Source organism: Oryctolagus cuniculus, chromosome 5 (assembly GCF_964237555.1).
Source record: "Oryctolagus cuniculus chromosome 5, mOryCun1.1, whole genome shotgun sequence".
Classification (NCBI taxonomy): domain Eukaryota; kingdom Metazoa; phylum Chordata; class Mammalia; order Lagomorpha; family Leporidae; genus Oryctolagus; species Oryctolagus cuniculus.
In genome coordinates, this window is record NC_091436.1 from 13,335,985 (window position 1) to 13,349,692 (window position 13,708).

Below are 13,708 nucleotides of genomic sequence, written 5' to 3' on the forward strand. Positions count from 1 at the left end.
GAAGACAGGGAGCGACACCCATCAACTGAAGACTGAATAAATTGTGAGATATGTACACTATAGAGTACTACATAGTGGTAAAAAAATTGAAATCTGGTCATTTGCAACAAAATGAATGAATCTGGAAAACATCATACTTCATGAAATAAGCCTGTCCAGGTCATCAAAGAAGGAGGTACCTTTCTCTGAAGGGAGGAGAGAACTTCCACTTTGACTATGACCTTGTCTAAATATGATCAGAGTTGGCGAACTCAAAAGGCCTCCATAGCCTTGGCAACTCATGACAAGAGCCTAGGGTGATTACTGATGCCATAAACAAGAGTGTCAATTGTTAAGTCAACAACAGGAGTCACTGTGCACTTACTCCTCATGTAGGATCTCTGTCCTTCACATGCTGTACATTGAGATTTAGTGCTATAACTAGTACTCAAACAGTATTTTACACTTTGTGTTTCTAAATGGGTGCAAACTGTTGAAAGCTTTAGTTAATATATGCTAAACTGATCTTCTGTATATAAAGAGAATTGAAAATGAATCTTGATGTGAATGAAAGGGGAGAGGGAGCGGGAGAGGGGAGGGTTGCGGGTGGGAGGGAAGTTATGGGGGGGAGACCATTGTAATCCATAAGCTGTACTTTGGAAATTTATATTTATTAAATAAAAGTTAAAAAAAGGAAATAAGCCTGTCCAAAGGAACAAATACCATATGTTCTCTCTAATCTGTGAGAATGAATAGAGAGCATAAAATGAAATATGCAGAAGTGAAACTGACACTTCGAGAAGGGATGACTTAAATTGACCTTGTCTTGACTGTCGAGAAACAGTTTTTTTTTTTATTTTTTTCTTCTTGCTATTTGTTGAACTCTTTAGTTGATATAGAGTTAATCATATGTGAATAAAGTCAATTGAGGATGGACCTCGGTAAGAAATAAGAGTGGGAATAAGTGAGAGAGGAGGAAGTTTGTGACTATAAAGCTGTATTCATTCAAGGACTAACTTCTAAGGGTGCAGTTTAAAAACTTGTCATAGGACCCCCAAATATCATTAAACAGTGTGGTAAAAATATCAACTTAAGTGTTAGAGTGATCATATTCAGTGTTAAAGTGAACATATAGATAGTATTGTTAAAGAGACCATATAAATAGGTTCAAGTGTCAGGTAATTGTAACAGATAGAATTAAAAATGAGGGGATACTCCAACATGGGAAGAAGTCCACACAGCAGACTCATAGAATAACAATCACTTTAAGTTACACTCTGACCTCAGAATCAGCCCTTACAGCTTTCTGGTTTGGTTGAAAAGCCTGTGCATTTCAGGCATGGAAAGCCAAAACACTGTGGCAAAAATGTTCTACATGAAGGATCTCTGTGAGTGAGATCTCAATGGAAAAAACTGGCCATCAAAGAAAGGTATACTTTTCTCTAAAGGGGGGAGAGTACTTCCACTTTGCTTATGGGCATGTCTAAATACTGATGGAGTTTATGGATTCAGAAGGGTTCCATAGCCTAGGCAGCTCATGTCAAGAGCCTCCAGTGGTCATTGACATCATACATGAGTGGTAATTGTTAAATTAACAACAGGAGTTACTGTGCACTATCTCCCCATGCAGCACCTCTGTCTTCAATGAGTTGTATTATGAGAGTTGACTGTAATACTTGGTTTCAGTTTGTGTGTGTGTATGTGTGTGTGTGTAAATTGTTTAAATCTTTACTTAGTATAAGGTTGATATTCTGTGTACAAAGTTAATTGAAAATGAATCTTAATGGAGAATGGGACTGGTAAGGGGAGAGGGAGGAGGAAGAGAGGTGGGAGGTCTGATATGGTGGGAAGAACAACTATATTCCCAAAGTTGTACATGTGAAATTTATATTCCATAAAAAATTAATAAAAATTTTAAAAAGGGATCAAATATGACAAGAAGTGATTACACAAGATTCAGTGACCTAATTAAATTTGTGGACTTCTATGTCTTTACTTAAAGCATTGTTTGTTTTATATCTAAATGTTTTGTCTTCTAGGCCTAAAGAAAGTTTCTCTTGGGATTTTTAGGGTTTGCATCATTTGGTAGAGTATATTGTTATAAACTGAGATAAAAAACATTTTAAAAGGTTTTTATTTATTTATTTGACAGGTAGAGTTATAGACAGTGAGAAGGAGAAAGAGAGAGAAAGGTCTTCCTTCAGTTCACTCCCCAAATGGCCACAACAGCTAGAGCTGTGCTGATCTGAAGCCAGGAGCCAGGTGCTTCTTCCTGTTCTCCCATGTGGGTATAGGGACCCAAGCACTTGGGCCATGCTGTGCTGCTTTCCCAGGCCATAGCAGAGAGCTGGATTGGAAGAGGAGCAGCCAGGACTAGAACTGGTGTCCATATGGGATGCCAGCGCCACAGATGGAGGAGGATTAACCTACTGAGCTATGGTACTGGCCCTGAGATAAAAAACATTTAACTTTCATTTGTACTGTGTTCCTCCAAAATTTAAAAACCACTTATGAATATTTTTATCTTTCACTGCAATGCAGTTATTTGCATAAATTAATTACAAATTTGTTTTGCTCACAATAGAATACAATATGTACAGAACACCTGACTTCAAGGACTCCCAGTCTTTCAGTGAATAAATAAAACTGTGACTTGTTACTAGATCTTTAAACTTCAAAAGGTTAGATATATAGCTTAAAAAAAAAACCTAAATCTACCTTCATTAGGCTTCCTAACCAAGTTTTCTAGATCTAGATCAATTACTATATGATAAATCAGCTTTTCTTTCTGTACTTAGGCAAAACAGTCAACTATCATACAGCTGCCATCAGACTGTATTCCTTGCTTTTACGATCAGACTTGATTTGTTGTGCTTTTGTTGGTTTTGTTTTGGATTTTCCCTTTTGAGTTTTATGCCTGTTTTGCCTGAGATAACAGAAGGATAACTCCCAGCAAGATAGTGCTGGCCTGGCAACTTAGTGATAATGATTCCTACCTACAGAGCTGCTAACATCAAATTCAGCAGTGGGCCTCAGATATAGTTAGCCTAAAAATAACTCCTTCTAAAGCCTCTCTGTTTCTCAAATATGTGTATAAAAGGGTTTTTGACACCGATTCCTGATTGTCAATCTCTCCCCCTAGAACGCGGGGTACCTAATGAGGCCAGCAAGCAGGATAGGTCCATCCTAGCACTGAGGGACAAACCGGCTGGCTGCAGGTTGACTGATCAATGGTATCTTGAAGGGAAATATAAAAGTTAAGATGAAGTCAGTGGTTTCATCTTAAACTAAAATAGATGAAGCTGAGAGGTTATGAAGAAAGGATTCTTATGCATGATTATCTGATAGTAACTATCACAAAAGACTGCAGAGCTACATTTATAGAGGGCCACTGTTTCAGAAGAGGGGTGCTAACTAGGTTAAGGAGATTAGAGACAGTGCCTCAGCATCCTGCAGAGAGAGAGAGAGAGAACTCCCCTCCCAGTTGGTGGCCTCTTGTGAAGTTTGAAGAAAAGTGGTTATGTGGTACCTCCCTCAGGTCCCAGGTGAAGGGAGATACATCCTAGGAAAGAGGTTATTTGACTGACACGTAGGCAGATAGGATTACACTAGGTGGGGGAGGTGTGGCTCCCAGTTCATGACCCTAATCTAGCTACCTGCCTTATCTCATATCAAAACAAGGTCAAGATTCTGATGTGCAGTTGCTGGTCTGCTTCCAAGGCTGGCTTCTACATGTCTTTCCTCATTCAACCACACAGAAATTCCCAGTTTCTTTGGCCACTCTCACACTCATTGGCTGATGTCTGCCTTGTTACCTACGTTTGATAAGAGGGCAAGGCTTCAGCTGAGTGCACAGGAGACAGATGGGAGCACTTAAGTCAGGAGGAAAACCGGCTTAGGGGCCCCGATGAAAGGGCACCATGATCCTCAGGTTAGGCTGGTGTGTGATAGCAAGAACTCCGAACCATGAGCAGGGAGATCTTTGTTCTGTAGGTAGGTAAACTTGAGGTTTTTTATTTCTTCAAGTCTCAGTTTGTTCATCTGTGAAATGGGTAGTAGCTTGTCTTCACATGAGTCACTGGGGTCACTATAGGATAAAGTGTGTGAATATGCTTTGAAAATCGAAAATCAGGATGTAAATGTCTTTTGTGCTCATGATTTATCCAACATACAGGTGGAAGAAAAATGCAAAACCAGGGAATGAAGGGCCAATAGTCACAACACACTGGTATCAATGCAGTTTTAGGCAGTGTGAGTACACAGTTGGGTCATATGTGAGAAGAGAAGGTGACTGGCTGATGGGGAGGTCTTGGTACTCCTCTATCTGATAATATAGGGAGAAGCACTGAGAAGTGAGAAGATTGGGGAAAATAGTTTACCCAAGAAAATGGAGTACTTTGAAGAAAGTTTGATGGTGGGCATAGGTTTTCACATATTTGTGTTTAGCGCAATAAAAGGGTGTTTTCTTGGGTCTTAAAGGCAAAACATCATGGTAAAGTCTTTAAAATGTCTTATTCACTAACTGAATAGGAGGAAAGGAAAATGTGTTCTTTTCTCCTAATTTCACTGATTTCTCTTTAGTATCCCCAGAAGCACATGAGCACAACGGTCAAAGTAGTTTTAAGTATTACCAATGCAATTGGATGGTAGCCGGAGCTTGGATATCAGTTTGCAGTTTACATATTATAATTTTCCTTTTAGACCTAGACATACAGATGCAATAAGCTATTAATGTTCAATACAATCGATTCATAATGGGTGATAATAATAAGGTTAATGGAGCAGGCATGAATAAAAGCAACTCTACACACCTTTAAAAGGAACATTTCTACTTTGGTATTTGTATCATTCCTTCTTTGGCCATTTTATAGGTTTATCAATTAGTTTTGTCATCCCTTGTGTGTTGGACCTCTGTTTGACACAAAGAAAAATTCAGAAAGGTATGAAGCAGGAAGAAGAAAAAAGGAGAAAGCTTAGAGAATTCAGATTCTTTTACAGGCTCCTAAACAGTCAACAGACTTAGCCTGGTAACGCTCATGCCTGCCTTTGTTCACTATACTCTATTCAGACTGCTTTCAAAAACTTCATTTTGATTAAATGTGGGATCTTTCTTGCTGCTCATACTCCTGGACGCAGCATTCTTTTTAGTATTGACCACATCCTTCATCTCCAGATTTTCCCTTCTGTAGACACTGAGACAAAGGCTCTCTGCCTCTTCTGTCTTAATGGCTGCCACTCCATCTCTCTCAGATTTCCCCTGGAGTCTAACTGTGGCATCCTGTCTGATTTTGTTCTTGGTTCTCTGATTCCCTAAGTTATCTTCAATATGATTTCAGTACCACCTCCTTGGTCGTGATCCAACTCTGGGTCTCCACTCAGTGTCCTTTTGCTAGCAGATTTAGCCCTTACATTGTTAACATTATTTCAGCTTGAACATGGTTGACATTGAAGTATACCAGATTCTCTGGCCATTCTCCTTATACCCTTTGGAGATTTCATGGGGAGTTGATCAAAACAATGAACTTGATTAAATTTAATTAAAAGAACCATTAGACTCTCTTATTCCCTCATTTGGAGTTAATATTGCTTTATCCAATCACATTAGATAGCACTGATGTCATACACTTGTGATTGGTCAGGGTAGATTTGTGACTTACCACTTCTCTTTCTAGCCCACCTGGTCGTTTGGGATGAGAAAATCTTTCGTACCCTCACTCCCACTTCTTCATGCCAATCAATGACTCCCATGAAATCCTGACTGTGACCAAATCTCTTTTCTTTACCCCAACCCTGGTAGCAGTACCCCTTGTCCCTGATTACCCAGGCATATTTGACAAATCCAAAGCTGAACCCTTCCTCTTTGCTTGCCTTCTCAGGATGCCTGCCCTCTCTTGGTGAAAAGGAGAGACTCTTTGATTTTTCTGCTTCCTTAACTAGCATGGCATGGATGGGCTGGGGCTTTGAGTAAGGGTGATAACGATTCAGGGATTCAGGGTTAGTAGTCCTTTTATCATGCATGCATTTCCATGGGGATTCTGCTCCACTTTCTCTTGGAGAAACAAGAGGAATTTCTTTTTGTTTTTTGTTTTGTTTTGCTATTTTCTTTTTAAGATTTATTTAGTTATTTGAAAGACAAAGTACAGAGAAAGAGAGAGATAGAGAGGGAGAGAGAGATCTTCCATTAACTGGTTCACTCCACAAATGACCGCTATGGTCAGGGCTGGACTAGGCTAAAGACAGGAACCATAAACTTCATTTGAGTCTCTCTTAATTTGAGTGACAGGAACCCTATCACTCAAATATTAGCAGGGAGATGGATGGAAAATGGAACAGCTGGGACTTGAACAGGCACTCATATGTGATGCCAGCTTTGCAGGCAGCGGCTTAACCCATTACTCCATGACATCAGTCCCTAGAGAAATTCCATAAATTCAGTGTCTTTGTCTTGAGTGAGCAAGTAGGAAATTGTTTTCTCACAAGTTTTTTCATCTTTTTATTTTTGTCTATACTCTTTGAAAAAGATGCCTCCTTCTAAAGCAGAAATGACGGTTCCCATGGAAGCTCTGGTCTGGCTGCTTTGCCATCTGTTGAGTGTGTCTACATTTTCCCATACTGATAAAGTGACTTTGTGCTGTTTCTATATGGGGCAGATATTAATCTGCATATTGAGGAGGGTGGGACCTGCAATGGGTAAGTGGTCAGTCCAGTGCCCTCCTAATAAACAGTGAATGGCCGAGCTGAGGCTTGAGTTTATGTCTCTTACATGAAGTTCACCCCTCAGGAGCATTCTTTTCCCTGACTTTCATAAACAGGTTATCCCTGTTGGATAATCATCAAGGTAAATTAAGTCTGATCTTTCTTCTGCCCTTCAGAGTCTCAGCCTGGGTTGCCCCATGGGCCAGGAGTCCTTGGCACAGACTTGGATGGGTTGAGTACTTCCACTCACTTATCTGTGATTTCTCATGTTGACAACTACTCCACAGTATTGTAGATACCAGGCCACTTTATGGATAGGGAACTGAGATCTACAGAGTTACTGTGATTTTTCTAACTGAGTTCCATTTGTGAAGGTGATATACAATCCACAGCCTAGTTTTTTATTCTCAGATGCTTTCTGGTATTGAATCTGGGTTGAAATGAGCACATTCTTGGTAGGAAAAATTCTTGAAGTTGTTATGAGTTACTAACACCAATGAGTGGTTTAGTCCTGTCATTTCAACAGAGATCTAATTAGGGTTGCCCAACCATCTGGCCCACTTGCTCCACAACCTTAGGCTGAAAAATGCGCAATACAGAGCCTCTGCGTATTTACTGACCACCAGCAAAGATTGCATCATTTATTTGGGGACATTCTTTTGTCTTTCCCATTTAAATGCTCTCCTGTATGAAGAAATGCAATCCTTTGTATGTGAAGATGGTGAATTTGCTTTATTTCTTCATTATTAGCTCCAATATTGTTTTATGTTAGGTCTTTGTACATACAAGATACTAGGATTGAGGAATCTATGAGTGTCCGAGAAAAAATTTAAATGAATCGTTTTTTTTAATCATCGATCCAATGACCATGATTTCCATCGAAGCTGGAGTTGATCTTGATTTGGGTTCTTAGGATGAAAGATAGCCTCAGTCTCCTGTTTTCAGAAGGCAGGTGTTAATGGGGACTAAAAAGTACTGAGGTTTCCATTAGATCAAATTTCTTTCTATTCTTTTCATTCTCCCAGCCAAGAGCCCTCTAGAGCCCTCAATATATTTGCTTCAAGATGTGAACATTAAGCTTCTACCAGGCATTTTGGAGACTCCCGGCCATACCTACTTTCACCCCAGCCCTTCTTGACTCTGCGGTGTGCTCATTTTCACAACACAGTTCCTGGCCCAGTCTCCATTTCTCTCTTGATCCTCTCCCATTTTGTGACAATTTCTTTTAAGCTTAGAGGGTATGCATGATGGCGTTCTATGTGGTGGTCACCCCAGTGGTTGGGAAGTCTGCATTAGGTGGGGGTGGGGAGACTACTCTGCATTAGCACGCAAGATGTGGGAATTCAAGCAGAACTTCTACAAAATGCTTGCATCCCCAGTTTTATTTTCCAAAGGAGAAAATATCTTTCAAACTTTTTCAAGCATTTTTTTAATCAAAATTTTAAAGATACACGATCATATAAAAAGACCAATTTTAGCTTCCTGTTGTGCTAAGCTTTGACTACTGAATAAATATTTGTCATTTAGTAGCTTTCACCGAAAGATGAATTTGTCTCCTAAAAAATTATCAACAGGCCAGATGCTGTGAAGGGAGAGATATGTTAAAATGTCATGGTCCCTGATATTTCAGTTGCATTCATCCTGCCTGTGATTTAATGAAAATTGTGGCCAAATTTTCTTGGTGAGAACTGCAGCTTTTAAACACGGAAACAAAGGATTTCTGTTAAGGTTCACCTTGGCCAGCAGGCAGTAGAAAATGCTGTGTCGGTCTTCAGGATCAAGCAAGGCTATCTTTCCTCTGAAATGATTGGAAGTAAGGTGTTACAATAAAGCCAAGAGAGAATCAGAACTTGGGAAGGCCCAGTTCTATGCCTACATATATGAAGGGCTTTTGACAAGTTCATTGGCAAGGGGAATTGAAAGGCAATTTTATTTTGGCGAGAAAATTTTTGAAATGTCTACAGTTTTTTCATAATGTGCATTTTCTACAAACTTTTTAGAAGACCCCTCACACTTGGGAGGGGTACTGGGAGAGAAAGTCTTTGAATTGGTTTTAAAGTCACAAACAATAAAAATTTCTCAGGCAGAGCGCTAGCCGAAAGGTAGGTTGTAGTTTTAAAACTCTTATTGGTATTCTGTTACAAGAAAGGTTGGTTCTCCGCATTTTCTGTTGTGGGGAGGGGCATGGCTTGAATTAGATCTCTTTTGTCCCATGCTTTTTTCTTAAACTGGATTTTTGTTGTTGTTGGTTATTTCTGTGCTTTATCAGAGATTATCTCATGAGGAAGTAATCTGGTGGGTAATATTGGATTTCAACTGTAAGCCCACACACATTTAGTCTTTCACTTTCTTCTTGCCAGGAGCCAGAGTGTGCTTGCTGAGACAGAGGTATGTTGTGCCACATTCTACTGATGGAAACCTCAGGTTAGCTGTGTGCTAATAAGAGATTTTGATAGAATAGAGCCCAGCGTTGAGCCAGGAAGCACTTTGGAGTTTGTAGAAGGAAAGCAAAGACACAAAACTGAAACTGTCCTGATTTGAGCTCAGTTGATAATTTCTTCTGATGTCAGGGAATCTGTTCTTTCATCATTTACTTCCTTGATCTTTGGAGCCATTTGAATTTTTTAAACGTAAAGCTTGTGCAGGACTGTTTAGCAGGCAAATGAGTAGAGAATCTATGAAGAAATAAGCTATTTTCTTTTCTTCATGACTGATTGAGGAAGTGATGACAAATTTGTTCAAGTGAATAGTCATTAAGAATATTTGCTTAGTCCATTTTAAAATATAGTAGTTTAAAAATGTTTTTCTGTGTCTCAGAAAAATTAGAATCTAAAACTTCTTTTTGTGCAGTACGGTGTTTAGGATTATTTCTCTTTGTCATCCTTTGAGATTTACTTGTGATTGCTTTGAAAAAGGATTTAAATGTTTTTTTTTTCTTGCTATTCATCATGCACTAGTAGGTATTTTGAATATCATGCTCTGTCATATTAATCAATTGTAGAACAATAATAGCTGATGATTATTTAGATTCTTTCAAAGCAATAACATTGAATGCTTCCTCTGCTTAATTTTTCTAAGTGAGTCCAGGGTTCTAGAATGATAAAGTAGGAACCATTGTCATCATGAGGTCTCAAATCTTACATTTTCAAGATGATGTGAAGGTTATAGGACTCATTTGTACCAGAGAGGGGAGGGAAAGGGAGAGAGATTCAAAAGTCAAGCAAACGTTTCCATGCAAGGGATTCTTAGGACTGAATAGAATCATGTGCATTGTGAATCTCCACGGTGGAGGAAATTTCTAATTTTGAAGAAATCTAATGAGCAGCATTTCCCAACTGACTGGCCAAGGAATCCTATTTTGGCAGAGCACTGGGCAAACCTAGTGTTCATCAACCAAGCTTTAGAAATATCTTGTTTAGCTTATCTACCTGTGAATCAATATATGATTTTTTTTAAATAGTGAAAGAACCTTACTAGTTGTAATTTTATATTTTGCTAGCAAGTAACTCTAAGATATAAAGATGTAATGAAATGAGCAGCCTCAACATCTAAGGGAATCCATGTGCAGAGTTGGCAGTAGAAAAGAGATTTTTTTTGTCCTTCAGGACATAGCTTGGAATTAAATCCTAGAAAATTTAGTGGAAAAGGAGTGAGATAATTCTTAACTGTCAATAGGTAAATTACAAAATGAAAGCGGAGAGGTTAGAAATGTGAAGTTGCAAGGAGAATCAAATGCTTAGATGACGTTGATACATATGGAGTTATGAGTAATAAAACTTTTTATTTCTTCTCATACAACAAAGTGTGCACAAACTATTTTCCCAAAAATTGTGTTAATTCCAAAGAATTTGTTTCTAAAGTTATGATTGTATGTAAAACTAAGTATATTCACTTATACTAAAAAAGGCACATCCAAAGAAAACATTCATTATGTTGTAATCAAAGCTACCTTGCTGTAGAGTTGTGTCACAGTTTGTTAAATCACTGCTTGGAATCCCATACTTTTATTTAAAAAAATTTTTTTTTGACAGGCAGAGTGGACATGAGAGAGAGAGACAGACAGAGAGAAAGGTCTTCCTTTTTCCGTTGGTTTACCCTCCAATGCCCGCTGCAGCTGGCGTGCTGCGGCGGCGCATCGCGCTGATCTGAAGGCAGGAGCCAGGTGCTTCTCCTGGTCTCCCATGGGGTGCAGGGCCCAAGGAATTGGGCCATCCTCCACTGCACTCCCTGGCCACAGCAGAGAGCTGGCCTGGAAGAGGGGCAACCGGGACAGAATCCGGCGCCCTGACAGGGACTAGAACCTGGTGTGCCGGCGCTGCAGGCAGAGGATTAGCCTAGTGAGCTGCGGTGCCGGCCACACTTTTTTTTTTTTTTTTTTTTTTTTTTTTTTGACAGAGTTATACAGTGAGAGAGAGAGAAAGGTCTTCCTTCCGTTGGTTCACCCCACAAATGGCCGCTATGGCCGGAGCTATGCTGATCCAAAGCCAGGAGCCAGGTTCTTCCTCCTGGTCTCCCATGCAGGTGCAGGGGCCCAAGTACTTGGGCCATCCTCCACTGCCTTCCTGGGCCACAGCAGAGAGCTGGACTGGAAGAGGAGTAACCGGGACTAGAACCCAGAGCCCATATGGGATTCCGGCGTTGCAGGTGGAGGATTAACCAAGTGAGCCACAGTGCCGGCCCCCGGATCCCACACTTTCTATCAAGTCTTAGCACCTCTGCTTCCAATTCAGCTTCCTGATATGCACCCTGGAGGCAGCAGATGATGACTCAAGTGTTTGGGCCTCTACCACTTATGAGGGAGGAGACCTGGACGGAGTCCCTGGCTCCTGGCTTCAGCATGGCCCCGCCTGGCAATTACTCTGATGTGTGCAAGGGTGTATTGATCTTATTCCAGGCTTTTGTCTTGTAAAAATATAAGATTACTAAGTGCAGGCATATATAAAGTATACAAAGTGATAACAAAAATTCTTGAAAAAGCTGAGAAAGTGAATGCACATACACGTGTGAGTGTGGGTTGCTTCATGTGGTGAAATACCTGTTATGAGTGGGCTGTTGTGAGTGGGCTGGAGGATTGAAGGGGACAGTGGTAGGGGAGGGAGAGAGCACCTATGTAGCACCTGCAGCCATGGGCCATGGTAAATTAGAGAAAGGGAGGGAGAGAGAGAGAGAGAGAGCGAGCAAGTGAGCCAGTGAGGATAAGAGAGCCTCCCTTGACTTTGACCCCTTTTATGAGGTAAGGAGTCACGCCCCTTCAGGAATGAAGCCACCTGAGAATTTTGTGTTACCCCAAAAAGTTTCATGCAGAGCTTAACTTACATATTTTCATGGTATCACTTCTTAAGTCCTGGATGAAGCAGGTGCATCCTGGGAAAAGGGGTGTTTTCATGGACAAATAGGAGGAGTTACATTTGATGCCTTGCAGAGACTTCAGCCCATGGAGACCTAGGTAGCTGCCTGCACATTCACCTATATCATTTTGCCATCATCTCTTAATCTTAAGGGAGTGCTGAAGATGATGATCCACCCATCTTCTGTACCTATGTCCCCCTGATCTGGGTTGCAGGCCTTCCATTTCCTGGGTATGAATATCTCTATCTTATCAAATGGATTCATCTCAAAAAATTTCATCAGTTACTGGCAATTGCTGTGTCCCCTGCACAGTCATCATTATTTTTAGAAGCTGTCAAACTCTGAAAGAAACAAATTTGTCAATAAGAATGAGCATAATTGGAAAAAGATAAATTATAGGTGAAATTATCCTTAGGAAAGGAAAAATATTTTCTATTGTTTCCCAAACTGTTGGAGCTGATTGACTTTCCTGGCCCAGTTTATAAAATGATTTAGCCTGAGTATAAAGCTTTGTAATGTCTCTTTCAGTGAACATGATGCTGTTGGAGTAAATGTAACAGATTTCATTAATTGCTGCACCTGCTCCACTTTGCTGTATCAGCATATATTCTAGGGTTAGTTAGCTGTTTATGATGACCTTAGCTAGAGCATCCACAGACTTGAGTATATGCTGTAAGAGCTTGCTTATCGTGTGGGCTAGGTGTCCCCAGTCAATAGACCTTTTTAGCCATGCCTTCATGAAGCATAGCAGGAGTTCCTCCTAATATGATGGAGGTAATTATGGTAATAGGGGCTTCCTGAGAGAATCAGGAGAAATGTAAAACATGTCTGCCATAAAGTACAAGTCATGATATGACAAAAGCAAAGATTTTATTTATATTTTTGTTCTTTGAAGAGGTGTTTGAGGTCTTCAGTTGATTCACAAGAGTAGGCAGACTTATCCTTTGTGTGCAACTATGGAGACTCAAGAAATAAAGCTTAGATGGTTGACAAATGTACCCAGCTTGGTATGCCCTGACATTTAACTACAGTAGGGGTGCTAAGTAGCACCTGGTAGGGTCCCTTCCATTTATGCTATAATTGGTAAGAGGGAGAGCCTTCCTTCCCAGTTTTTAACAAAACTATATTTCTTAGTGAATTCTGGAATTTGGCAATGGGATAATTTTGTTACCATACTGCATCAGAGCCTTTGTACCTGGCCTAGATTGATAATATGCTTTATCTGATCTTGATTTTCTGAATCAAAAAAGGATGTCAGAGGTGAGGAAGGGTCTTCCTTATAGCATTTCAAACATACTAAGTTTTAAGTTCCATTCTCATCCTCAGAGGGCAAGATAAATAATTTTTACCTGATGAGATCTCTTTGCACAGCTTAGCCAGTAATTGTTAAAGTTATGATTCTCTTCTTTCAACTTTACCTGGTGACACTGATGACTGAGACTTCCAAAAGGTAAGGAGATGAGAGATCCCTACAGCAGTGGCTATCTGCTGAGTTACTTCAGATACCAAGTCCACTGTCACTTTGAAGTGACTTTGGGATGCCAGAGTGAGGGATTATTGCTTTTAGCAGGATTTTAAACACATCTGTGCTTTGTCTGTTTGAATTGGAAGAGCTTCTCTCCATCTTGTATAAGTATCTTTAAAGATCAGTAGTTATTTGTAATTGTTTGCTGAGGGCATACTG

At 40.0% G+C, this 13,708-nt stretch overlaps 1 protein-coding gene across 7 annotated transcripts in view; it reads left to right on the top strand.

Annotated features, from left to right (window-relative positions):
- Positions 1-13,708, top strand: part of IPCEF1 (interaction protein for cytohesin exchange factors 1) — a 242,684-nt gene that overhangs the window by 21,726 nt on the left and 207,250 nt on the right. Inside the window, exon 1 of one of the 7 annotated variants that reach the window (XM_070073368.1) lies at positions 5,926-5,943. The exons of the other annotated variants lie outside the window; for them this stretch is intronic. The gene's annotated coding sequence lies outside the window, so the exon portion shown is untranslated. Of the gene's footprint in view, positions 1-5,925; positions 5,944-13,708 lie in introns of those variants that run through there. 7 annotated transcript variants of the gene reach the window in all.